Here is a 26,479-nt window from a genome sequence, read left to right on the forward strand (position 1 = left end):
AAAAACAAAACGAAAATAAAGACCGGATGAAATAGAGACCAGCATTCCTTTCTTTTTGTTTGTTTATTGCAAATCAGAAACTAGACGTAGACTCGAACGTGGGCACCGAATGGAGGTGAAAGACAACAAAAGAAGAGATCTGCTTGAGCTGGATAAAAAATTTCCACAATATAGGATCTACGGCATCCGTCTTTCAGTTTCAGCGGCAGCTATTAGGGCACACAGCACAATACTCGGCGTAGTAAAACGCGAGGATGTTTACAAGGATAGAACCAGAACTCGCGGAGCTGAACGGAGGATGACTTTTTCAAGCTTGCTTCAACCTTCATTACATCCCGATTCCTGTGGCGATATGGTGCTAGTTAATATTGTGGTAGTGAATGTCGTAATGCTGCCCGATGGTTGGTTGTACCAGTGCTGCTTCGCTGTATGATGAAAAGAAATATTTTTGACGATAATTGCAACATGTTTGCCATGACAAAGACATAAATGAGCGTCTGCGATATTTTGCTATATATTTATTTTTTGCCGGCTGGGAAAGAAGTGTTGTGTTTCATGGGTACTTTTCAATATATTTCATGGCCTTTTATAGCAAGGATGAATTTCAAAGATTCCTCCCGAACTGTAGCATTTAATGTATTAAGGAGAACGCTTCTGGCTGCACTTTAGACTTTTCTTGTACAGCGATCACCGCTGGAATTGATAGCAGGTATTTTAAGAAGTGGTAATCAACGAACGGTAAGTTGCAGACTAGTAATTTGAAGCACATGAATATTACGTAACAAAGTTCAGCGGAATGGAGGAAGTTGTTACGTATACGGGGTCCTGCACTATTAGTGTGAACGCGCGAATGTGCGGCTGCTTATTCGGAGTGCAATACGTGCAACGCGGCCGCGCATCGAATTCATGTGGCAGATCCAGCAAAGCGTCACCTTCAAGCTCTTACACGCCTGCACCACGTTGCTAGATGTGCGGCCAGCATGGTCGGACACTTTGTTGTTCAGAAGACATCAGCCGCGGGCTCGCGTGTGGCGACCCTGCACCTGCAGGTCGATGCTTTCTGTCGGATGCAAAATTGTCACATGTGTGAAGGTGGCCTGTTATGGTAATCAGTGATCGGTATAGAAAGCATACCAAGCAGTACGTGAACTGAAACTCTGAATCTTGCAGTTAGGAAGTGTAGTCTGCTATTCTCGCCTTCATTCTCGAGGCCGCATATGGCTGGCAGGTTATTTTACTTCACAGACCTTCTCGTTTCTTTTTTAATCGCTTGCTCTATGGTCATCTTTCACAGACTTCCTTCGGTTGTAAAATGAGTACGTTACCCGTTCATTCTTACCGTGTGCATTTTCGCGCATTTCACTGTCTGCTTTTGTTGCCAGTTAAAGGCGTGCTTTATACTGAACACCCACTCTACGAGGTGTTTGCGCCACTGTATCGTATTGCAGTAGCACTAGATTATCATATGCGCATTCGGAAACTTTTTACATACTTCTGTGATCCATCATCATCATCATTAGTATGAATACGGCGAATGCAGGGCAAAGGATTCTCCCCATAACTCCCCATGTCATGTACCAGCCAATGCCCCTGTTATTCTCGAAACCTTCCTAACCTCATCTACCCATAACCTTCTGCCTCTACCTGCTACGCTTGCCTTTCCTTGGAATCCAATTTGCCACCCTTAGCCACCATCGGTTATATCGCCTTCGCAATCTTTTCATTGCCATTTCTTATCGATTCCGACTAGGATATCACTAACACACATTTCTTCTCTGATATATGCGATGCTCTCTTCTCTTAACGTTGCATCTATCATTTTTCTTTCTATACATCACTACGTTGTAGTCAATTTAGGTGACCCCTTTTCGTTAGCCTCCAGATTTCTGCCAGATAGGTGAACACCGGTCAGATGCTACTGTTATATATGCGTTCCCCTTAAGAGAGACCGTATCCTGCCATTCATGATCTGATAGTACCTGCCGAATGCGATCCTCCCCATTCTTCTAGTTACTTGACTCTCGCGGTCCAGATTTGCGATCGCTACGTACCCCAAGTACACGTAACCCCTAACAACTTACAGCGCTTCTCTACGTACCGCAAGCTGATGCTCCTTTCCTAGCCTGTGAATCATGTCCTCAGTTTTTACACACCATTTCAAGTTCATGGCTAACTTGGTCCCTATCAGACCACTAAGCATTACCGGTTTACTGGTCACAAGGAAACAATGAAGTGAAATAAAAAAAAATAATACAGACATTTCCAGTCAGGCTTGGCAGATCTTAACAAAACCAAAAACGCAGGTTCATTATTTCGCATTGCGTTATTTCAGTCGCGACGCTTGAAATATAATGGCCTTGTTGTGACGTTTTCTGATGTATATGATGTATATGATGCTCGAATGACGCGCAATCGCTGATTTCATATGCGCAGTGAAGAATTCAGCAAAGCTAACGCAATCCGGGATATTATTAAACGAGCAGAGTTGAGCTCCTAACGGGCATGCTTTGTAAACGATGAAATCGATATCATGACCAAGAAGCGAGGAAGGTCGCGTGCTTGGAAGTTACAGCAACACAAGAGCTCGTCGGCGGCGCATTGTCCGCGTGAACAATGCTGGTGCCTTCCAAACTTTGCATGCGCCTATTGTTGCGCTTACCAGCGTCGTCCTCCTCTACATGGTTTTTCCGTTTTTGCAACAAAATTTTCTCGTTGATATTCAAGGCAATCTCCCATCATTGTTACCGAAGAGCAGGGAAGCAGCTGCAGCTGCGAGAGGTCTCTCGTGGTTGTCGAGTCGGCAGTTATAGGCACGCGCCGCAGAAGTAGTGCAAGGACGCATGTCAAGCACGCGGGCAAACATGGAAATCTTGGGCTGTTGGTAACTGCTTGTCGTTTGTTATCCTGTTCTCGCGATAATCGAGGTTTTACGTCGCATGTAATTTGTCAGTTAGCTCGACCCCATTTCTTTTGGGGTCCTTGCACGGGCGATGTTATATTTCAGCGTGACATTCCCTATTGTGCTTGCACAAGATGGAATAAAACACGTAGTTAGACTGTGCGAGTCTTGCATTTTGTGCAACGCACGCACGCACGCACGCGCACGCACACACATACACATACACACGCACGCACACACACACGCACACACGCACACACACACACACACACACACACACACACACACACACACACACACACACACACACACACACACACACACACACACACACACACACACACACACACACACACACACACACACACACACACACACACACACACACACACACACACACACACACATCTGAGTCGTGAGTCGTGACAACATTGTGGGACTCCTTTTAAGTTTAAGATCGCGGAAACGGATTGCCATTTTGATTTCAGCAGCAGTTTCCGCTCTGCTGATTGTCGTTTTTGTCCCGAGTAGCTCCTGCATGCACCATCATAGCTTTAATCAAGTCTGACATCACTCTGGTTCAGTATATATATATATATATATATATATATATATATATATATATATATATATATATATATATATATATATATATATATATATATATAACACCCTTAAAAAGCGAGCGACGAACAGTGATTTATGAGACGTTCGCAGAGCACACTCGAGGTCATTTAGAGAAATCGCGCCTGATTTCCTACAACGCACTAATCAAGCGATTAGCCCTAGATTAACCACGCTATACGACGGAGCAGGCGCCAAACCGTATGCGTAGAAAAGCAGCACCTATCGCAGATTCAAACATTCAAGAGGACGGGTAGCAAGCGAATCCTACAATAAATGGCCCTTCCGGGTATTTTTTTCCGTTGAATTAACTAAGCTGTTTTAAAGCACATAGAGACAGTCCGCGTTTCATTCTGGTCCTTTACCTGTAGTTTATAGTCAAGCGACAACGACGACATGTTTTATGAAGCCGATCTTGAGTTCAGAGGCTTAAATGCAGCCTGACTAAAGAACGTTATACATATGCTGAGGGGAATAGTCGTTTGACAATGTGTAAAACCTCATCTTTCAAGCAGTTCGCCAATGATAAGCAAAAAAAAAAAAAGGTAAGGGGAAGGTTTGCACCTTCAGGAAAACCGATGGTTGTCCCGTGACTCTGGATATCACACCCCGCATCTCTTTCAAACGATCTGCAGCGGTACGCAGACCCATTTCTACTTAAGAAGCATAGGTTTATGAATCATTTAACTTATTTAATATAATCCATCCAGGTATAAAACAAGCGGTCTTCCACATATATGAAGTTTTAAAATTGCATCGAGCCGTTTTCCATGGCTGCACCGATTTTTGGCTTTTGTGGTCATGAACTTCAGATAGAGGAAGTGCGAGACTACAGAGCGCCAATCGATCGACTACTCCTAACCTTACCTAAACTTTTTCATTTTGAAGGTAGCGCGAAAAAAGAGGACCAAGAGTAGAAGGACACAACACGGTCTTACTCTTGCTCCTCGTTTTTCGCGCTACCTTCAAAGTGAACCACATTCAACTCGCCCAACTTTCAACCTTACTTCTTACCTTAACTCCTTTACCGCTAGTGAAGGGAGCTCTCTCTTTTGCCTTCATGGGTGGAGGGGGTGACCAAGGTCAACCATTCAAGATGACCACCTTGAGAACGCCACACACGTTAGGCTCAAGGGATTCAACTTCCAACCAGACCGTTACCATTAACTTTCTCGTTCTTTATATACGTGCGTTTCCACGAACCTTGTCACGGGCTGTTTGTGCTTCCAAAACACGCTCCTTCGGCGTACCGCGAAGCTGCTGTCAAGACGAGGGTAGAGTGTCAGACCTCGGGCACACAAGACGTGCGCCGATTTCAAGGCTTCGGCCACGGGTTACAAGAAAAACGCCCCAACCAGAATCTAAAATCCGCAACACCAGCAAGAGTAGCGCGGTCAGCGAGAGGAGTCTTCTAAATGCCGCACGGACGGCCGAAATTGACGCCATCTCCGAGTTGCTGTTGGTGGAGAGTTGCGCCACGCGTGACCTTGTTTATTCCCCGTCCGCAGCACCCCCCTCCTCTTTGCACGCCTGTGCGGAAGGAAGGTGTCGCGAACAACAGCAAGAAATCGAGAGAAGGCCGCGGACGGGCGGCTGGGTCTTCTCACACCGCGATTCAAAAACCGCCAAGGTTGCTTTATGTGCGTGGCGGTTGCGAAGCGGTCGGAGATCGAGGCGCCAACGCCGCCGCCTCATAGCCGTCGATGCGTCACAGAGAATGAGTTCGTCCTCACGCCGGGCGCGTTATGCGTGAGAATCGATTCAACCTCGTTCTCTCGCCTCACTTATGCACCTAACGATTATTGGAGGTCGTACCCCCACGTTTTCCTGTCTTTTATTTTTTTTTTTTACCTTCCCTTTTGTTTTGTCGTCCCATCGCAATAGGCACACCGCACCATTTAGTTAAGAGTTGTCTTGCAAGCAGACAACGTAATCGGTTCTTGACCGGATTCTCGAGTTTGCAATTAGCGTAGTGCTATACGAGGGACGAAGAGGCCTGTCATGTCATCCAACGTTATAATTAAAAAAAAAAGAATATTTTCAAAGTAAATGCATTGCGACGTCCTCCATCCAACGTCCTCCATTAAACTCTTCATTTGCCGGTTTAATCAAAGTGCCCTTTTCCCCGTATCTATGCTGAAATTGAAATTCGCAAATTCATATAAATCGGAAACTATATACATTTAGGTTTATTTAGGAGAACATGCGTTATTCACTGATCAGGTTGTTTACTTAACATATTTCTTCTTCTTCTTTTTATTTTATTTTTTATTTTTTACTGACGAGAACAATAATAACGCTTCGACGTGCAGCATATGGTATACCACCTTGCTCTTTTTTTATACCTGTTGCGAAAACCCCATTCTCCAGGCCATCAGAGATTGAAAACGGGACAAAGTGGACCCCCGATTAGTTGAAAATGAAAAGCTGCTTTTAGTGGGCCATGCATATGCAACGACTGGTGAGAGTCGGTGTGACCGCGCTATTCCATCCATTCAATTGTTAGCTCCACTTTTCTGGCTCTTACTCAGAGTTATTCGACCTTTTCTTGCCTTTAGGTTTCTTTTATCTGTCCAGCTTTATCTAAGGCACTGCACCTTATCCTTCTGAAGTAATGAAGGTCCCTCCCTTCTTCGGTCGAGGGCCGACGAAAACGTATTCCGTAGCCTCGAGACATTCCGTCCTTGCCTTGATGTTATAATCAGACATGGCATTAATTGAATTACAGTATTGAAATTACTGTAATTTAATTACCTTTTTTGGTAATTTGTAATGTAAATAATTACATTTTCTGTTTGGTAATTTAGTAATATAATGAATTACTTTTCGTACTAATTTCGCAGCAAAGGCAATTAATTTTTTTCGAAATTACTTTTACTGAAGTGCGTCTGGTCTGTTCCGGTTTTTGCTCTGGTCTTGTTTTTGTAATGGCAAGTGCTATAGGAAAGAGGGAAGGAATAGCTCTCTGGGACGGAATTTGGCGGAAAGACGAAAGAATGTGTGTGCTTCGCGTCTGGAGAACAAGTTGTTTTTTTTTTTGCTAGGTTTAATTAGTTTGTACATGAATGGAAACTAGAGAGTAATTTAAAATTGAATTACTCAGTAAAAGTTATCGCAATGTAATTTCATTCCTTTTTGGGAGAAGTAATGATTCACGTAATTTAATCACTTTTCTGCAATTTTCAGCAAAGTAATTAGTAATGTAATTTAATTACTTTTGAAAAGTAATTTTGCCATGTATGGTTCTAATCTATTTCAGATACGTGCTTTTAGAGTGCTTACGTTAGAGAGTGTCCTTTCTCGCACGAGCCAAAAACAACCATTTACATGAGATAAGGAACTTGGACAGAAAGCATCTATCTTTAACGGAGGAGTGACATTTGCATGCCTCTTCACGGAACAATGTCTGCATTGTGCCTCGAGAAGCCTCTCCAGCGAACCTCAGAAACAGATAGGTGGACAAGTTACACCATGGTCGCTATGTAAATGGACAAGCGCATATCCTGAGAAGTCGAGACTGACACTCAACATCTTGCTAGTGGTCCCTAACTATAGGGATATGGCGTGATACAGCTGAAAGTTACAACTTTTTGATGATCAGCTCAGATATAGAACACATTCAAATACTCATTAACGCTTTCCTTACATTCTGCCACTTCCATTACCCTGCAGCCCGGAAAGAGCTGACACTATCTGATTCGATCCCGACCACCGGCGGCTGCGTTTCGATGTAGGCTAAACGGAGAGGCGTCCGCGTGCTGTGCGATGGCAGTGCACGTTAAAGATCCCCAGCTGGTCGAAAACTCGAAATTACTCCGGAGCCCTCCACTACGGCACCTCATTCTCTCTCTCCGCTTTGACTTACCCCCCTCCCCCTCTCCGCCCTTCCCTTACGGCTCGGTTCAGGTGTCCACAAAAAACTGTGACCGGTACTGCGCCTGCTCCTTTCCTGAAAAACCAACACTCGTACACCCGGTGAGCCACTATAACACATTCACCACTCGACGATCACGGTAATCTTTAGTTGTGTGCAAGCATTGATCTGTGATTCAATTCTAGTTAGCCGACTCTCGGGCCTGTTGTGGTCGCGCACGATTCTGCATTTCATCAGTCTGCATTCCAATGGTGTAGCCGTCAGCAGTACTTAAAATGAAGAATGCAGCAGGAAGAAAAGAGATCTAAGAAGCGTTGTGTGGATAGGGATCATTTTGAAAGTTTTACGGGAGAGCAGAATAACTCTCGGCAGTGTCAGCGGCGCCGGGAGTATGCGGATGCTCCCGAAGGGGTCAAAGCCGCCACAGGGAACGCCTCAGAAAAGCAGCAAAAACAAAGGTGCAGACCCTGTACTCTTGATTACGGAAAATGCATTTTTTGCTTGCTCCCTCACCTTCTCCCCCTCTATTTTCGGGCAGGAAACTTTTTCTTCTTATGGATATCCCACCAAACAGAATATATGCCCCTTTTCACCCCTCGACCAGAGATACCTTATGGGGCCGAACTGGTCCCTGGCCTCAATTTCCTTTGTGCCTCGCCGGGGTAGCGCAGTGGTTACGACGCTCGACTGTTGTTCCCAAGGACGCGGGATCGAATCCCGGCCTCAGCGGCCGCTTTTCGATGGAGGCGAAAAGCAAGGCGCCCGTGTACTGTGCGTTGTCAGTGCACGTTAAAGAACCCGAGATGGTCGAAATTTCCGGAGTCCTTCACAGCGGCGTCTCTCATAGCCTGAGTCGCTTTGGGACGTTAAACCCCACAAACCAACTAACCAACCAACCTAAATCCGCTTTCGAGCAGAAATGCGAAAACATTGCGAGTTGCGTGCCCATAGTTACGCTGTGAATTCTAAGTTTCGCTGCTTAGAACAGTTACTTGGTTGCGGCTTCTAATGGTGAAATTCGGAAGTAGTCAAATATCGAGGGTCAAGCAGCCAAATATTGGGGCTGACCCACCCAAATTTGGAAGTCACAATTGAGTTGGTCATCCTCAAGTTAGGTTAGACACCCATTTTGGTCAAATTAAGAAGTAAAATGTGGTTCTTGTGCTGTGCGATGTCAGTACCCGTTAAAGATCTCCAGGTGGTCGAAATTACTCCGGAGTCCGGAGCCCTCCACTACGGCACCCTTTCTCTCCTTCCACTTTCACTCCCACCTCCTTCCTTTCTCTTAAAACCGTTCAGGTGTCCACGGAAACGTGTGTGACAGATAATGCGCCTTTCCTTTCCTGTGAAACAATTATTATTGTTAATTTGGTTCAGGGGGTCAAGATTTCGGGGGTCACCCACCTAATTTTGGCGGTCAGATAACATTAAATTGGGGATATATGAATTACATTAGACATCGATTTTGCCCAAATTCCAACGAGGTCGGATTTCAGGAATCCAAAGGGCCATGTTTTGGAGGTAGCCCATCCCGATTTCAAGGTCACCACTGAATTGGCCATACTAGAGTGAGATTAGACATCGATTTAGACAAGCGCAATATTAGGAACAATTACAAGCACTCTGGCTGTACCTCACCAATCTCCCTACATATTAACTACCCCTACTTGTTCGCACCTGAATCACACATCCTTCGCAAAATCCAGACGCTCTTCTCACCTACGCGTCTCCACCAGTACCGCCTCTGTTCAGACCTCTCATGAACCAATTGATATTTTCTCTTTTGATTGATTGATTGATTGATTGATTGAATGTCCTTTATTGAATGGGAAAATCGCATTGCTATAACCAGGCCACTAAGCGAGCCATACTTGGCAAATATCATCTGTGTGTTAGCATCAGTTTCTAGAAGGGAACGGTAGTCGGTAGGGTTCTATCTCAGGACGTCCAGTAGAAAAAAGCAGGGCAATCCCAAAGTAAATGAGGCCTGGTTAGAGATATGTGATTCGAGTGACGACCTAATCAATGAAGATTATGTCTACTCCCCTTTATCCCCATCCTTTTCTCTTTTTTAATTTAAGAAATACTGCAGGATAATACATGCCCAAGCAGGACAGGTCGTTTACACCAGGTGTCATGCAGCTCGAAAACAATAAAACAAAGAATTTTACACAGCGATGAACTAATAACACAAAGAATACAATGCACAGTAGAACGTATGACACGTCAATTGGGAGGCGATAAAAACGGCGAGTCAATCGGTAGGGTGTTCCAGTCTGCGACTGGCCGTGGGAAAAACGAGAATTTGTACCTACTAGTTCGGGCAAATATAGGTGATAAAGCAAGACCGTGCTTATGGCTAGAGGGTCTGCAGAAATCTCCTTTCAGGTAGGTTTCACTGGAAGAATGTAACGATTAAAGAAAAGCTAGAGGGGCTTTCTTTCTCCTTTCATTTAGTAGATCAAGGCCGGCAAGAAGAATCATAGATGAAGGCGAGTCACGGCGTCTGTATCGATTAATAATAGAACGGGCTGCTGAGCGTTGAATATTCTCAAGTTTTTGGGTGTCATTTGATGTATAAGGGTCCTATGCCAAACAGGCATATTCAAGTGTGGGTCTGATATATGCTTTGTATGCCTTAAGTTTTAATGGGCTTGGGCACTCACCCATGTGATGTTTTAAAAAACCCAGCTTTTTACGTGCTGTAGAGCATATACCGTCAATGTGATTTGTCTAATTTAGTCTGGAAGTAATCGTCACGCCTAAGTATTTATATTCACTTACCTGCCTGACAAGGTTTCTGTTTATGTTACACTGAAATTCAAATTTATTAATTTTATTTGTAATGCTAAGTACAACAGATTTCTCAAAGCTAATGGCCGTCGCCCGTTCATTGCACGATCGTCCCAAAAATTCCAAATTTTCGTTTAGAGTTATTTGATCATGAACGGATTGAATATTTTTTTTTAAATTAAACAGTCATCGGCCAATAATCTAATCGAAACTGTTGGTTCCAGTGCATCGACCAGATCATTTATATACAGATTAAACAGTGTGGGCCCTAAAACCGAACCTTGGGAAACGTCAGAAAGGACATCGAATAAACAAGAGTTAAACCATCTACAGTAACGAACTGTTTGCGCTTTGGGAGATAAGAAGATATCCAATGAAAAATTTTACTAGGCACACCAATCATTTGCATTTTAGTGATCAGCTTATTATGAGGCATCGAAGGCTTTTGAGTAATCTAGAAAAACAATGTCAACTGCTACGTTCGAACGCTGTTCCTTTTTATGCCCCGTTGCGGTTCAATCCACCCCCCTCTCCCGTATTTCCTCCCCCTCCCCATGTTACTTGTGTGCCTGGCATCAGACCAATGGCACAGTCAGCTGGCGCTGATCTGATTTGACAAGCCACACGATCGCCGAGTGCTTAAATAATAAAGTCTCTCTCTCTCTATCTCTCTCTCTCTCTTCGCAAGCTTTCTAATCTCTTCACCTGCTCTAACTTCCTGCCGCCCCTGCTACGCTTGCCTTCCTTTGGAATCTAGTGTGTCACCCTAAAGGACCATCTTGTCTACGCCTTACATGACCTACTCATGGCCATTTCTTCTTGATTAGATTAGAATGCCATTAACTCGCGTTTTTCCCTGACGCAGTCGACACGCTTCCTGTCTCTTAATGATACACTACTATTTGTGTTTCCATAGCTCTCTACTCTATCTTCAACTTACGTTGAACTCTTTTCGTTAGACTTCACATTTTTGCCCCACAGATGCGTGATAGACTGTTATAATAGGGATACCGGTAACCTGCTGTTCATAATCTGATATTACTTGCCGAGTGCGCTCCATCCCCATATGATTACTATGCTTATTTCGCTTTAGTGACCCAGATCTGCAGCTATTACCTGTTCTAGGTATAGGTACTCCCTTACGCGCCTCGCTATACCTATTACTGCCCTTCCTTTCTGAGAATGCTGAACATTACTTCGGTCTTCTATAAATATTGATTTCTGACCCTACCGTTCTGCTTTGCATGTCTAAGTCATTAATCCTATACAACAGGACACCTCAGCACTTAATTAGCAAGGCAATATGTTCGACGAATCTCAGATCACTTTGGTATTTACCATTAACCCTTATCACCACCTGTTCCCAATCCAGCTCTCGTCTCAGCAAGCCATGTATAGTACAGGAGAGATCGTGCATCCCTCCCTAACACCCTTCTTTATTGGAATTTTCTTACTACCCGTAGTGGTCACATTGGGATTTTTTTTTATTCTCAAACGTGTGTGAATAGTCTGGGGGTCCGTACAATACGCCAGGCTACAGCTACCCTCCTCTGGAGGCAACAGGTTGGGAAAGGAAGGTTAAACGACATGGAACACTTATATGCGATCGGTCCAATTACAGAATATGGCTTCTAAGACTCAAGCCTGCAAATATAAGTGTTTGAGTATGCTCAGTCGGCATGGCATCTGCGTCGAATTTTCGCATCTCCATAACTTTACGACAGGACAGGACAGAACACGGATTCTTTTACCCTTGAACAAGTTTCTTCTTCTAGGTTGCCGTATTTACAGTATAAAAAAACTAATAATCTCCTATCCAGTCATGTCCAGTCTCGAAGAATTGAGTACACCGCCGCCCATACTTTAGTTTAAGAAAGTTTACACTAACTATAAGGCCATATAAAGGTGACAACGCATGCCCTCCAGCACACTCCTTAATTGGGGCAGGGTATTCTTGTCAAACGTCGTGATAAATTTCCATCACTGAATACACGGAATACATAACGTTGATGACGAAATAAGACTTGTAATCTTAAACATCCGTTCTTGCAGTTAGCAATACTTTAGGCGAGGTTTCAGTCTCCTCTAATTTTTGTGAACACCTGAACATGAACACTTGAACACCTCTGACGCCTGAACATCAACACATTAGCACCTCTGACGCCGCGGTTAAAAACCTGTTAACAACGGTAACGGTTTTCGTATATTCAGTGACCGAAATCCAGCGCGGCTTAGCCAGCACATCAGGGTAGTGGTGGTGGTGGTGGAAAGCATTTATTATAAAAGGCGAGGTTGCTTGGGAAGCTCTTTTTCGGTAATTCGTGTTTGGAATGCAAGAGGGCTGTTCGCAACTGGTCACGGCAGAAGTCAGAGAAGGATTCTCACACGATCCTGGGAGGCGTAGACGTCTTCGGCGAGGTGATTCCGCTGGCGGACGCCCAAACGCCGCCACCGCCACTGCTGTTGCCCCATAGTCAAGGTCGGCCCTGAATCGCGACTTCGCCTCTGATCTTTTTACGGGGCTCATATTTCTTATCGGCGTGTCTGCGCCCGGCTTTCTTTCTCCTCAAGGACAGGTTGTTCGCTTTGCACAGCCGTCGCTCCCAACTTGTGCCGCTACCAGTGCGCCGCGCGGTGTTCCCGTTGCACTTTTGCCGTTTTGCTCCAGTAGTCGCGCTCTCTTCCGGCATGCAGATTATGGGCGCCGGATGCACTTCGCGCGGAGTTCTCGGAACGCGAGTCTCCGGTTCGAGGCTTTGAAGGCGTCGTGGACCCTGATCGTTTGTCGCGCCTCGCTCCCATTTTATACCCAATTTCATTGGATCTATCGCCAATTTTTTTTGTTATCGTATAAGTTTGCTTATAACACACACACACACACACACACACACACACACACACACACACACACACACACACACACACACACACACACACACACACACACACACACACACACACACACACACACACACACACACACACACACACACACACACACACACACACACACACACACACACACACACACACACACACACACACACACACACACACACACACACGCACGCACACACACACACACACACGCACGCACGCACGCAAGCATGTATGTTATTACGTCTTAATTACTTGCATTTACCGTAATACGCCATATGATTTAGAGCGCTGAATTTGATATTTGATATACTTACTATATGAAATGCGGTATAAGCAGCATGCCCTCTGGGAGCTAGGGGGGGGGGGGGGGCTTTTTTTAATGTTTCTTCTGTCCTCCCGCGATGCCCGATTCTGGTTCAGATTGCGACTTGCAACTTTGGGCTAACTAGATGCCGCACTTCACTATTTTGTTGTATGAGAACATTGTCTCCCGTACAAGAAAATCAGAAAGAGAGTGTGTGTGCCGGAGGGGGGTGGGGGGGGGGGGGGAGGGGAAGAACACGGTTTACATGTAGATTGCTGATTTTACTTTTTCAATGCGACACATTATTTGTAGCACTACCATTAAGGTACAGAAACGACAAACACACGATGGCGGGGATTACAAAGCTGAAAACACTGGCCCTCTCGATTCGCGATGCCCCCTGAGTGCCAGCTGACAGTGCGACAATAGTTTTGGCCTCGGAAGTTGCGTCAAGGCCAATTGTCGTGATCAGCTCGGCTAGGCGGATTAGCATGCAAAACGAGGGTAATGCTCGACTAAAAAGGAGAAATACGGCCTCATTCCAGCTCTCCTGAGCCAGTTAATCGATGCAAGCCGTCGGTGACCCCGACGGAGGAACGGGTGCTCAGGTAGAGTCGTATACTATAAGCCAGCGCCCTGGAAGTTGCTCTCGGGTGAAATGTTTTCTGCGCCTCCAGGTACAGTACAAACACAAGGTGATCTATTGCAGGCGGAAGAGGGCATTCGCAATGATTTAATGCAGTGACACTGGATCAGAGACGGTGGCATCATTTCGTTGGCTTCATCTCCACGTGATTGTTAAGCGTATTTCAAGGGCGTTTTTATATCAGGCCTGTGGGTAGATTACTGTTCTTATCAGTATCGAATTTATGGAAAGATCACTCTTTTCTGGTCAGATGATTCTGAAACTATGATGCTCTCAGAAGGACAAAAATGTTATTTTGAAGTGGAAACTTGCTGGAAGAGTGAGTAACTGAGTGTCAATGTTTTGCGGCAAACATTCTCTTGAATGACAAGGAGTGTTACTTGAGCAATTGTGAGCAACACAAAGACACCATAATGGTGCCGCAGGAGGCCATGCGTAGCCTCTTACCTGCACCGAATCCTTGTTGTGTCAGGTTTCTACATAACTGCGTCCCCCCCCCCCCCCCCCCCTCACCAAGGGCAATGTTACAATGGCGCCCCGACCCTTCTGCGCGTACCGCACGCCGAACCATTTAGCCATAAATGAGGTGCAGCGGCAGACGCGTCCTTGAAGAACCACGCGCCTGCATCGTCTGTTCGAAGGCATATCCTTACCCCCTTTTTCCGACTTGAGACTGCGAGTTCTGGAGAAGGCGACCTGCGGCCAGAAATTTCCCCATCCCCTCCCAAGCTGCGCATCGCGAGCGTACAGATGGGAAAACATTTGTCGGCGATTACGTTACTTCCTAATGCGAAATTTGAGCGCAGCTCATCAACTGTTTCAACTTTTCGATAGATTGAGGCAAAGATTTCGAGCAAGACATGTATGTACAGTTAGAGACTTTTTTAGTTTTTCACACATATTCCTTCAAGAAACACTCCACTAACAGTTCTTGACTGTCATTAAGGAAGCCTTGTGATGGGAAAATGAAGACAGCAATTAAGTTATCTGGAGGTTGCGGGAAGCAGCGCGTGGGCCCATAGGAACGTTGCACGGCGAAGAGACAGCAGCGACTGACTGATGCCGCGAGTCAAGACAACGTGGCTCTGCGTTTCGGCTTGGGATGCACGCGACCGGAGAACACTGTTGCCGCAAATATGGGGTAGGGTGGGGGGGGGGGGGGGGCAGCAATTGGAGAACACGTGCGGTCGCCTCCACGAAAGAGGGGGGCGGAGTTGGTTACGAGGCACGGCGACGACGACGACGCGAAATGCAGGTACGGGCGCCAAAGAGCTGCGCTCGAAAAAAACAATTGAAGAAACTCGCTCCCCAAAACAGTTGAATTTGCGTGAAACGCCACATGCGACAACGCGCACGGTTTGGCTTGAATATGATTTAAACAAAGCACCGAGATTTTTATTACGCAATGAAAATGCTCTGATATTATGACATATGATTGTTTCCACATGCACAAAAACGCCATCCTTCACTGCTTGTCCACAGCGAAGAGGAAATTGAGTAAAAAGCAAAACTTCGGCGGCTGACTGGCTGAACCTATATATGCCACATGCGCGAGCGCGTGAGCATCAGTGCGCATGCGCATAAGCAAAGTACATCAGATAAGCTGTTGCATAACACGAGCAAATCAGTTGGTTTGAGAAAAGAAAAGGGCGCAGTAATTATATCACTTCTTTGTGGACACCTCAACTGCATTAATCTTCGTAATAAACGTGGATGCTTCCCGGTTTGCCCGCGCAATGCGCAGCGCGCGACCGTGGGCTAATGGTGCTGCCTATCTAGGGGGAAATCTGGTGTAGGGCGCTGGGGAACTGCTTCGTTAATTGCGCTGAAATGAGCAAAAGAAGCCATAAGGTCACCCATGAAAGGCCAACTGCTGGTATTCAAAAGCGACCGAGGAAGCCCTTGTTAAGATTTGAAAGGAGTATGGTACTTCCACGACAAGGAAAAAAATGTGGGGGAGGGGTGATAGGGGCAGAGAAAAGTATTTTCTTTTTTTTTTTTCTTGAATAATGTACATATTCGTTTAAGCAAAGACTCAGTACTCGCAAATGTTAATTTCCAAGGTAAAGATATTCCAGTTTTATTAAACCATAATGTAAAGGAAATGCCACAAAAGAGGTGAAAAACGTCACGAGGTTAGCATGCGACCTCATGAGGTTGCCCACCTCTGATCACAAAACAATGATGAGAGGAGAAGGGCAAGCGAGAATAAAGCGCCTGTAGACATGCAGGAAAGAAACAGAGATAGGCAGCTACAGAATCTCGCACATCTGCAAACACGACTTGTTTTTACCTTACAGTTGCTAGAGTTATGAAAGAGCGCTATATTACTCGAATATAAAGTAGGCTAATATAAACGAACGCTAGACATCGGCCAGCCACGTTCGTGCATAGTTTCCGGAAGGGGACTCGACAATAAGTTGCATTCAAAAGCCCAATCAAATAGAGATAATCGTCCCTCCGAACATAGCGCTCCCCTTCCTATCGCTCCCACTGACACTTAGGAGGCGCCAGAAGACACATTAGAAAGAAAGGAGAGGCCATAAACCAGCAAAGGTACCGGTTTGCTACCCTACACTGGGAGGGAAGGAAGGGCAGATTTAAAGGAGAAGAAAAAAAGAGAAAGGAGGTATGAATTATGCGTAATGCATGCAATACACAGACAGGATTCGTAGCAGTCTTAAAGGAAAACAATCAAGGACTTTCAATTACCATTGTGTTTAGTACCTCCGACAGAAAATCGTGAGGCCTTAAAAAACATGACCCGTGAATTTTATTCAGAAGAAGAAAAAAAAAAAAAGAAGGCATACATCGCCTTAAAACACACTCGCAACTGAAAGAAGCCAGCCGTCAACGACGCCAAGGAATACAACGGATATATTTCTTAATCTCTGCTGTTCACATAAATTATTATTGTAAAAACTTTATGGGTGAAATGCAAATAATTAAGAAATATAACAAAGAACAACACACCGCTGGTGGGATTCAAATACGTCACCTCCGAATTTCGAATTCGGCGCTCATAGCAACGGAGCTACAGGTACGGATATTCAATTTTCTACTTTCTTATCAATTAATGCTGCTTGTACGGTCAAGGTGCAATCTGGCCACACGCCAAGTCAAAGCCGCTAAGCACAGCTGAGCATAAATTCAAGGACTTTCAAGTACCTCTGTATTTTCAAGGGTTTCAAGGGCAGCTACCAACCCTGCATGATGGGCTATTGCGAAGGCACGCCGCCATGGAGGCATCAGATCCGATGGAAAAGGCGGTCGTCTCGCAGGGAACGCGCAACTAAACGTCAAGGATCCATTCGTAAATTCGCCAAAATTAAAGAAAAAGAAAATCTGCAAGGAGAGTGAAGCGGCCTCATTTCACGATAAGAATAGTGAGAAAATACGAATCAAAATGCGTGAATTCATAGCGGAAACAATAAAAGGCGCATTGGTCACGTCGCCTCCTTTCTCCTTAACTGTCCATTGTTTTGGGTGATTTTTTCTGATATAGGTATATCAACCAAATCATCCAACTCAGACATTTTGCGAGAACGAGTCTCTTTGTCGTTATTCCCCACATGTCTACAAGAAGTGGCCAAGCACTAACACGGGAAGAGTTATGTGTAAAGGTTCGAATGCAATACATCATTAACCTAACCTAACCTAACCTAACAACAGGTATATATAGTCCTGGAATGCCACTTATAAAAGGAATGAAAAAGGAGTGCTGAGACCGAGACATGCAAATCGAAACGTTTGGATTTAAAATTAACTAGAATAAAACTAAGGCGATACCGAAACACTTCGCAAAGGACGAGAAACAAAAAAGTCCCTGAACGAGAGTGGCCGTACAGTGATCGTGAGCCGTGAAAGTTTTCCAGGCACACTGTTGCGCGTCATCAGGGTGTCGTGCTCACACCGCCCGCTACAGGTTACGACTTCCTCTCACGCACGTCCCTAATGGGATCCCTTGTATTTATTCGCCATAATTTCTTATTAGCTTTTACACGCCTTCTTTCCTTTCTCTAGAGCGTACGTGGTCGAGAACCCGAACACTGTTGCTGTTAAGCTCTGTGCTTTTCCTCCTCTCTCGCTTGCCAATGGCCTCTATATATGGTAAAGAAGCAACAATTCGAAGCAGGTGGTGATTAGTAAACGCCTACTGAAAATAAAAACACTGAAGCTATACTTCTGACTCTGTCGAGAGCGTCGATCACGTCAGATTGAAATTACCAGGGGAATAAGAAGGAGGCAGAAGCAGATTGAAGGAGGGGGGGGGGGGGGGGGGGGGGGCATCATACCTAGCGGAATTCTGAAAAGGAGGTCGGTCGTTCACATCCGCTGAAATCTGGGTATAGGGACTGAACTATATACCATGTCGGTGTTCAAATCAGACTCGAAACAGGAAGGCTAGATAAAAACGGCTAAAAATCGAGGCAATTCAACGCGCATAACACTAAGAAACAGAACTGGAGCTGCCTGCACTGTATATAAGAAGATGCGTTTTTCTCCTGACATCTTAACTGAAATAACCAAGGACGGCTAGGTATTGCGAAGAAACGAACAAGACTTGTAACAGACCGTATATTGGAGTGTAAAAGTAGGCTATATATCAAGAGATGGAATAATTTATCGTGGGAGGGCCGGAAGTCAGCCGGAAACAGGAAATTATGATATTTGCCTAGTCAATGTGGGCGAGGCTGACAAATGGTCCAGTTAAAGGCCACAGAGAGAGCACAATGTTCTTAACTTGGTTTCGCCTGATTATTTGCCAAACCAATATACAACGCTCGATCTTTTCAGTCTTGCTTCGACAGGTGAACGAGCATTTTTGCTCGAGGAAACTGAAAGCCTTCAAGCGGATAGCCATGAGTACGAGCGTAGTATTTCCCGCACTTTTCTTACATAACAGTGTGTCTGATTGTTTCCACGTGTTGCTACTCGCGTTTTTTTTTTTTTTTTTATTCCGAAAGCAATACTATTCAAGGTTTCGAGCCTTCAGCTTAGCGCGGCCGGTAGCCATGCCTTACCCACGTGGCGCAGTGACGTCACACCACACGTGGGTTGGCAGGAGCTGCCAACTTGGGTCTCTCGTTTCACATGGGACGGTTATGTCAGAATCAGCCTGCTAGGACCCTGGCATTCACGTTACCCCTACAGGCCACTAAGGCACGTTCATACGGCTTGGTTAAAGCGGAGCTTATTATGTAGGCTGAGGAAGAAGAAAAAGAGAAGAAAGCTCGGTCACCCTCAGCTAATGCTTTCGCTCAATATTTGGTTCAAGAGCGTTGAACCCTTGTAATTTCTTTCTTTTTTTTTTTTTTTTTCATTGTATCTATGTACAACCTTACTGCCTGCATTAGAGCACTATTCCTTCTCTGTAGGGTACTCCATGAGAACTTGTACAAGCGTCTGCTTCTCAGGTAATTTTGAGAAACTCTTTGGCCTTCCGTGCCTCTCCTCATCATCCGCCTTACTGACACGGAGGCCACCTGAACATTGTCCGTTCTGGATGAGCGTCAACAAGACAGGGACGAAGATACTGCACTCAATTGCTCAGAGGCAAGGATGCCCGAGGCGACCCCCTGATGACGCGTCTATTAGCAAATTGTTTTCGAAAGCGTTAGTGTGACCTTCGCGCATGACGAGCCGGAGACCTCGGCGCGCCGTTTCGCGCCGCTCCGGGGAACGACAGCTGCGAGAGCTCAGCGAGTGTACGGAGAAAAAAAGATAGAAGAAGCAGAAAGCAGACGGGCGAAGGCTAAACGCGAGTGTGACTCGTTACGGCCTGCACGAGTAATTAATCCGGAAACAAACGTGTCCCTGCATCGCGTAATAGTTGTCGAAACAATTAACTGCGCCGTCACAGTGACTACAGCTCTTTTTAACAGAGCTTTCTAATTGAATTCCCTTTTTGATATAAAGAAATCAATAACGGAGTTGGGGTGATCTTGGCGTATTGCAAACAAGGGGACGCCTTGTTCGGCGCAGGGTGGACAATGCATGGCTTTCTGAGAAATCCAGTATCCCAAGAAACGCAGGCTGACTATTTGCCCGTGCCCCGCCGTGGTGGTGCAGTGGTAAGACGCTCGACTACTGTGCCGGAGTACGCGGGTTCGATCCCGACCTCGGCGGCTGCGTTTCGATGGAGGCGAAACGATGAGGCGTTCGTGTGCTGTGCGATGTCAGCGCACGTTAAAGATCCCCAGGTGGTCGAAATTACTCCGTAGCCCTCCACTACGGCTCCTCTTTCTCTCCATCCACTTCCACTCCCTCCTTCCTCCCTTCCCTTACGGCGCGGTTCAGGTGCCCGCAGAAACAAGTGTGACAGATACTACGCCTTTCCCTTCCTGTGAACCAATTATTATTATTATTATTATTATTATTTAGCCGTGAATGAAAGCTTCAGAAGCCAAATCTGCTGGTTTGTATCATCGTTAAATGCAACGATACGTGCATGAACTAGAATTGAAGAGAACGATTGCGAGAATTAAAATCTAAAACCTGTATTCAGGACATAACTGTACGCCTCTTGTCGCAGATGTATCAAATGATGATATACATGCGGTTTTGCAAAAAAAGTTTTAGGATGAATTAGACAACCGCAGAACGAGTGGCTCTGACATTTCTTTAGCGATGGATATGTGCATGCTTTAAAGCGACAACCTTAAATTCACTGCGTGCGTAAGTAAGAGTCACGGTGCTTTAATCGCGTCAACCATCACTTCGGGCAGCAAGTAATGACACTTCCTCGTACCTTGCAACGAGTGGCCCAACGCGTCAAGCTTGCATACAAGCACGCTGCTGGCATACCTAACACATTTTATAGCGCTACCCATTCGAGAAGTCAACTTCCCTTTCATTTTACTTTCTCTCCGGTCGCATGTTCATACGATGTCTCCAAAGCAACAAGGCTTTAAACTTAAGTAGGGTCATTTATAATAGATGAAAGGAAGGTACAAAAGAAAGAAAGAAAGAAAGAAAGAAAGAAAGAAAGAAAGAAAGAAAGAAAGAAAGAAAGAAAGAAAGAAAGAAAGAGAAAAAAAGAAAGAAAGAGAAAAAAGAAAGAAAGAAAGAAAGAAAGAAAGAAAGAAAGAAAGAAAGAGAAAAAAAGAAAGAAAGTAAGAAAGAAAGAAAGAAAGAAAGAAAGAAAGAAAGAAGAAAGAAAGAAAGAAAGAAAGAAAGAAAGAAAGAAAGAAAGAAAGAAAGAAAGAAAGAAAGAAAGAAAGAAAGAAAAAAAAAGAAAGAAAGAAAGAAAGAAAGAAAAAAGAATAGGTCACGCAAACAAACAAACACAAACAAACTGGAGTGCCTGCTTACATATAAATTCTCCCCTCCAGAGAGTGGGTTTCTCAAGAACCGCCACCTCGCTGCGGATGTAATGCGAACGGCCTGTCTTTTTTTTTTCTTCTTTTTTCTGGTACACCTGCAGATACCTTCTAATGCAGGGGGGGGGGGGGGGGGGGGGCTCAATTTTAAAGTGCCATACTTACTGCAGACAGGGGATATCAGCAAACAAAGAGAAGATATATAACACCCAAAGATCACAAGCACGCATCTAAACTGACACTATCATATTCGAGTGAACTCTGAAACCAATTTTTCTAAAAATTAAAGATGGAGCAATTGTCAACATCTTTGTCTGCCATTAGCAATCATAATGCCCACCAACTCGCAGGTACTGCACTCAGTAATCGATGAAAAACACGCATACAAGCCCCATTACTTCGCCCACATCGACCTGCCTGGCAGATCGACACGAAGGTGAGTTCCTTTAGCCATGGCAATGAAAGCCATGATTACAAAACAACGTCGTGATGCGTGCTCGCACTTCACATACTTGATACTTTTAACGTTGAGAATGCGTTTGTCTTTTCATTCGTTACCAACGGTGGACATTTGGTCTGGCGCGCACAGCATTCCTTTCGGGTAAGCGCACCAGCAAAATGGATATATTAATGTACATTTTCGGCACTTAATTATTTGCAAATGTATCTATTACACAGGGGGAGTTGCCCGTAACTCGAGCCGGGGCTTTAAACCGCAGCTGTGTGAAGGCAAATTGCTTTGAGGGGCGTCATGCGATGTTTTTCAGAGTATTTGTAGTTGGAGTTTTAATTAGCGAAGCCTAAATATGCAAAGCTTATAATATTTGTTTTAGATTCACGAGCATTCCGTTAAATTGTAGAGAGAGTAAACAAACAACCGATCAAATCTATTTTTTTTTACCAAATTATCTTCGGCGAAGCCAATTTTACCAGTGTTTAGGCAAACCCGCGAAAAAAAAAAAAAAAAAAAGGTGGGGGGGGGGGGGACGCGATCAGGCGGTTGTGCGACCAATGTGTAGCGCTGCCAAATTAGTTTTGAATGAACAAAGTTTGTGTGCTCACCGTTCCGAAGTAAGCGACCGCCGCCGCTGTCAGCATCGCCTTGAGGAAGTGCTTCAGCGCATTTGCCCGACACAGGGAGAGAGCACGCCGTGATCTGCGACAAATGATAGGCAGGCCGCCATTAGCCAGTATAGAGGAGCTTTCACTGGGCTACTCCACAAAGCGAAAAGAGAAAAGGAGATTATCGTAGCTCACGAGAGCAGTCGCGTGGTTTTAGAGAGTAAACTTTTTTTTTTTTATTTTTGCGATGCCAAATATCAACGTCATCTGGCTCTAAACATTTCACCTTGAACATCTCGCGCTGTGCAGCAAGCATCGCCCTCTTTCTCTAAGGTCATTCATCTGCGTCTCGCCACAGCAGCGCTGCAAAAAACATTGCCGCGACTGGGTTTTGAAACTTCGCCAGAACGGGGATCAGCTTCCCTGGCCCAGGCACGAGAGTAATACACTTTCGGCGCATTTCTTTTTTCATACACGGTATTTATTACATGCGGTTATGTACAAAAAGGGCATATATACAGCCACGGATGCTCTTGACTCAGCCGACCACGGCTCGCGTAAACCTGCAACACACTCTCTCGCGGTGCAGCAAACATCGCCGTCTTCATCAAGTTCCAACTGCAACACTCTCGCACTGTGCAGTGAACATCGTCGCCTTCGTGAAGTTTCGTTTGCGCAGCTCCATCATCTCACCAAGGTATATGCCATAAAATACGCCATATGACCGAGTGCGGCGAGGTCCGCGAGCGTAGTGTCGGGCGAATTCACCAGGTGGCGTGGCAAAAAAAGCGGCATGGAGTACAGGAAGCCACTCTCGCTACTGCCGAGGCTATCGAACAACAAGAGGCCAGACTAGCCCATTTCCAAGAAGCTTACCAAGCGCGGAAGCTAGCCAAGGTCGAAGCGGCAGTAGCGGCTGCGGCTGAGACCGATGACTTATGCTCGTGAAACTTGGTGAACTTGGTGCAAGAATAGTTAGACATCTACATTTTTTTTTTCGCGGATTTATTTGAATGATGTGAAAAAAAAAAGTACTAAGCAGGAAGAACACTGACACAAAAAAACTCGATTGATCATTTCGGAACACATCATACAAGCAAAAAAAAAAAAAAAACAACAAAAAACGAAGGCTGTCCTCATCAGCATATTAAAAATCTTGCATGATTGATCTTATGTGGCTAGGTAATTAAGCGGCATTAAAAAAAAGAGGCACTCGAAGCAACGGCAAATGACGGGCGGCAAACAAGCATTTGATGGCTGCAGCCAGTGGAGATCAATACTACATTTTTGAAGCCTTGGCTCAATTTATGTGAACTAACATAGTCCACTGTACTCCCAACTCATTCTTCGCGCTTATTCAAACAGGCGTTCTGTGTGCAGCACAAGTTACCGAATTCGAAGGAACATTCTATTCAGTGCAGCAGGGCACGTTGCATGGCGTTGGGGTTTCACGTGAATGCAATTTTGTTAAAATGCCTTTCTGGTACCCTCCTTTCCTAGAGTCGTTCATAAATATCGAATTCAGCTATTGTCATAGTTGCTAACATCTCTGTTTTTCAGTTAGCTGACGCTTTATTATTTTGTAATCTCTGTGTGGTGCAAGCAGCACAATGTTGACAGCATCCACCAATCTATCAACACTGGAATGGAAATGAGATACCTCAAGCCACTGCTTATCAGATCGTGTACTGTTCCTATTCAATGGCAAATGATTTCTTGGCAGACTTCTGAGTGTGAATTTTCTGAGAGCTCTCTTGGTGCCGCCGCCGTGGAGACTTCAAATGCTGCATTTTAAACGAGGTATGCAGGTGACTGACATGAAGGAGGAGGACGAGAACCGGCGTATTCAGCATGCTGTGGCCGATGGCTGACATGAGGGAATGAACAGCAGAAAACTTCACATATGCGCCCACCTGCAATCACCACTTGGAGTGAGTAAATATTGCTTTCGACTGTCGCGCTCTACTTGACGGAATTTCGGAACCTTGGCGTATTTACAGTTTGACCCGTTCGTTTTGCAGCTTTCTTTTCTTTTTCTCTTTTTTTTTTTCTCGAGGTCCCACCACACTCCCACCAATCTTAAGTATGCTTAGGGTGGCCTGATCGGGTTCCTCTAATTAAAACTGCGGGCAATGGACCAATGTTCGATCTTTTCCCGTTCGAATTGTCGGCGCTCAGTTCTAATGAATGCACGTTATAAAATTAGCCTTCGAAAATGCCTCCACTAAAGTTGGCGTTGAAGTTGCAGAAGTTACAAGTTAGCGCCTGTCCCGTCCACATCTGTGTCGTCCGTGTCTTTATTTGCGCGACGTTTTCAAGAAAACTGTTACCAACTAACATTAGTTGCTCCATTTTTCCTTTTTGCAAACACACAAAATAAAGAAATACAATAACAGTGATTTCTCATTCAAGGTTTAACGTTATGCCAACAAAAACCACAACGAAAAAACACTGCCCCAATTATCACCACATATTCGTAGTTTTTTTTTTTTTTTCGTGCATTCACGAAGTCATGACATCCTTCGATGACCATTAATTATCGCTCATAATCAGATGAAATGCTTCGTCGTATGCTTCGCCCTGTCGGAAGTTCTAAACACAATGGGTAATAAAATTTAACCAAGATTATGCCTAACCAGAGCGAGAGTTAGGTTCAAGGCAAAAGCTTTTCGCGCAGTCTCTTCTTACCAGGCAGCATTCGACCGCGTCTTTGTGTTCACTAATGAGATTACCTCTTTGTGTTTCTTCAGCCACTCTTAATTAGCACCCTAGCACAGATGTTTTGGCCAGACGCCAGGCGACGGCAGCAAAAAAAAAAAAAAAGCCCTAATTTTGAAGTTCTCGCGGAAGTATCTATAATCAAAACAGCCGGTTGTTCCTAGAAAATAAGTTCACATACAAGCAGACCCCGAAACGCGGCACATACACGCAGACACACGAGTATCAACAAGAGGCACGCGCTTCGTCTCGCCATGGCCTGCGCGGTTGTGAGTGGGCCACTGCGCACTATGAAGCACTCGATCTAGCAATCCGCCCGGATGCTTTTGGAATCGTACATCACCTTACACTGTTTTTCTTGTGTAGCGCGAACAGGCACAATAAATCAGTTTGTTCAAGCTTTCAGCGTTTTCTTTCAGCGTGACAGCATTGAAACAGAATGAAAAGTAGTTCTTGTTTCGAAACTTGAAACGCTTTGGGGGACAAAAAAAGGAGCAAGAAAGATAAATGATGGTTTTATTTATCGGGTTTCACGTCCCAAAACGACTCACCTTAAGGCTCGTTCACACTTGCGACTCGCAGCGGTCGCGCGACCGTCGCAAATGGTCGTCTCGGTCGAAAAGCGACTGCCGTCGGTCATTCGGGCACTGCTCGATTTCCAGTCGCGCGACTGCTGGTCGCAAACCGTTAAACCAATCAACGGCTCAGCTGACGTGAACGTAAGTTAGCTTTACTCTATGTGGTGAACAGTCAAGGTAGACACGATGTGGAAAGCAACCCGCAAGTCGCATTCGCAAGTGTGAACATCGGTTGCTCTCTGGTCGCATGCGACTGCCGGTCGCGCGTCCTTCCCGAGTCGCAAGTGTGAATAGACCTTTAGAGTGACGCCATAGTGGAAAGCTCCGGAAAGTTCGACAATCTGGGGTTTTTTAACGTGTACTTCTCGCCTTCATCGCAAAACGGCCGCCACGGTCGGCATCGAAATCACGTTCGTGGGACCATCAGTCGGGTACCCAGAAATTTAAGTGACTTTGTTAAGGTAACCGGGCGTCGTGTAAAGTGTTGTGGAAGACCTTCTTTCTCAATGAAAGCCCGATGCTTATTTTCCCCACAATTTATGTGAATTATAAAGCGACACTCACATAGTGTGCGCCACTGTTAATTACAATTGTGGGTTAAGTACTTGCATTCAAATTAGTTCACAATTAAGAACAACAGTTCGGTCGCAGTTCGTTCGGTCGCAAAGCTGGTAAAGCGCAATAGACGCCACTTGCAATATTTCTCCCAGTGCGAAAAAAAAAAAATAATAAAATGAGAAGGGTTCAATGCTCCTGAACCGAATATGGAGCGAAAGCAT

The 26,479-nt window shown here is 45.1% G+C and overlaps 1 protein-coding gene across 2 annotated transcripts in view; it reads right to left on the reverse strand.

Moving 5' to 3' along the window:
- Positions 1 to 26,479, reverse strand: part of LOC146196828 (uncharacterized) — a 303,939-nt gene that overhangs the window by 214,535 nt on the left and 62,925 nt on the right. For both annotated transcript variants that reach the window (XM_084598554.1, XM_084598552.1), the window contains exon 2: positions 22,405 to 22,498. The gene's annotated coding sequence lies outside the window, so the exon portion shown is untranslated. The remainder of the gene's footprint in view (positions 1 to 22,404; positions 22,499 to 26,479) is intronic.

The sequence above is a fragment of the Amblyomma maculatum genome, chromosome 3 (assembly GCF_055883805.1).
Source record: "Amblyomma maculatum isolate TAMU_Amacu chromosome 3, ASM5588380v1, whole genome shotgun sequence".
Classification (NCBI taxonomy): Eukaryota; Metazoa; Arthropoda; class Arachnida; order Ixodida; family Ixodidae; genus Amblyomma; species Amblyomma maculatum.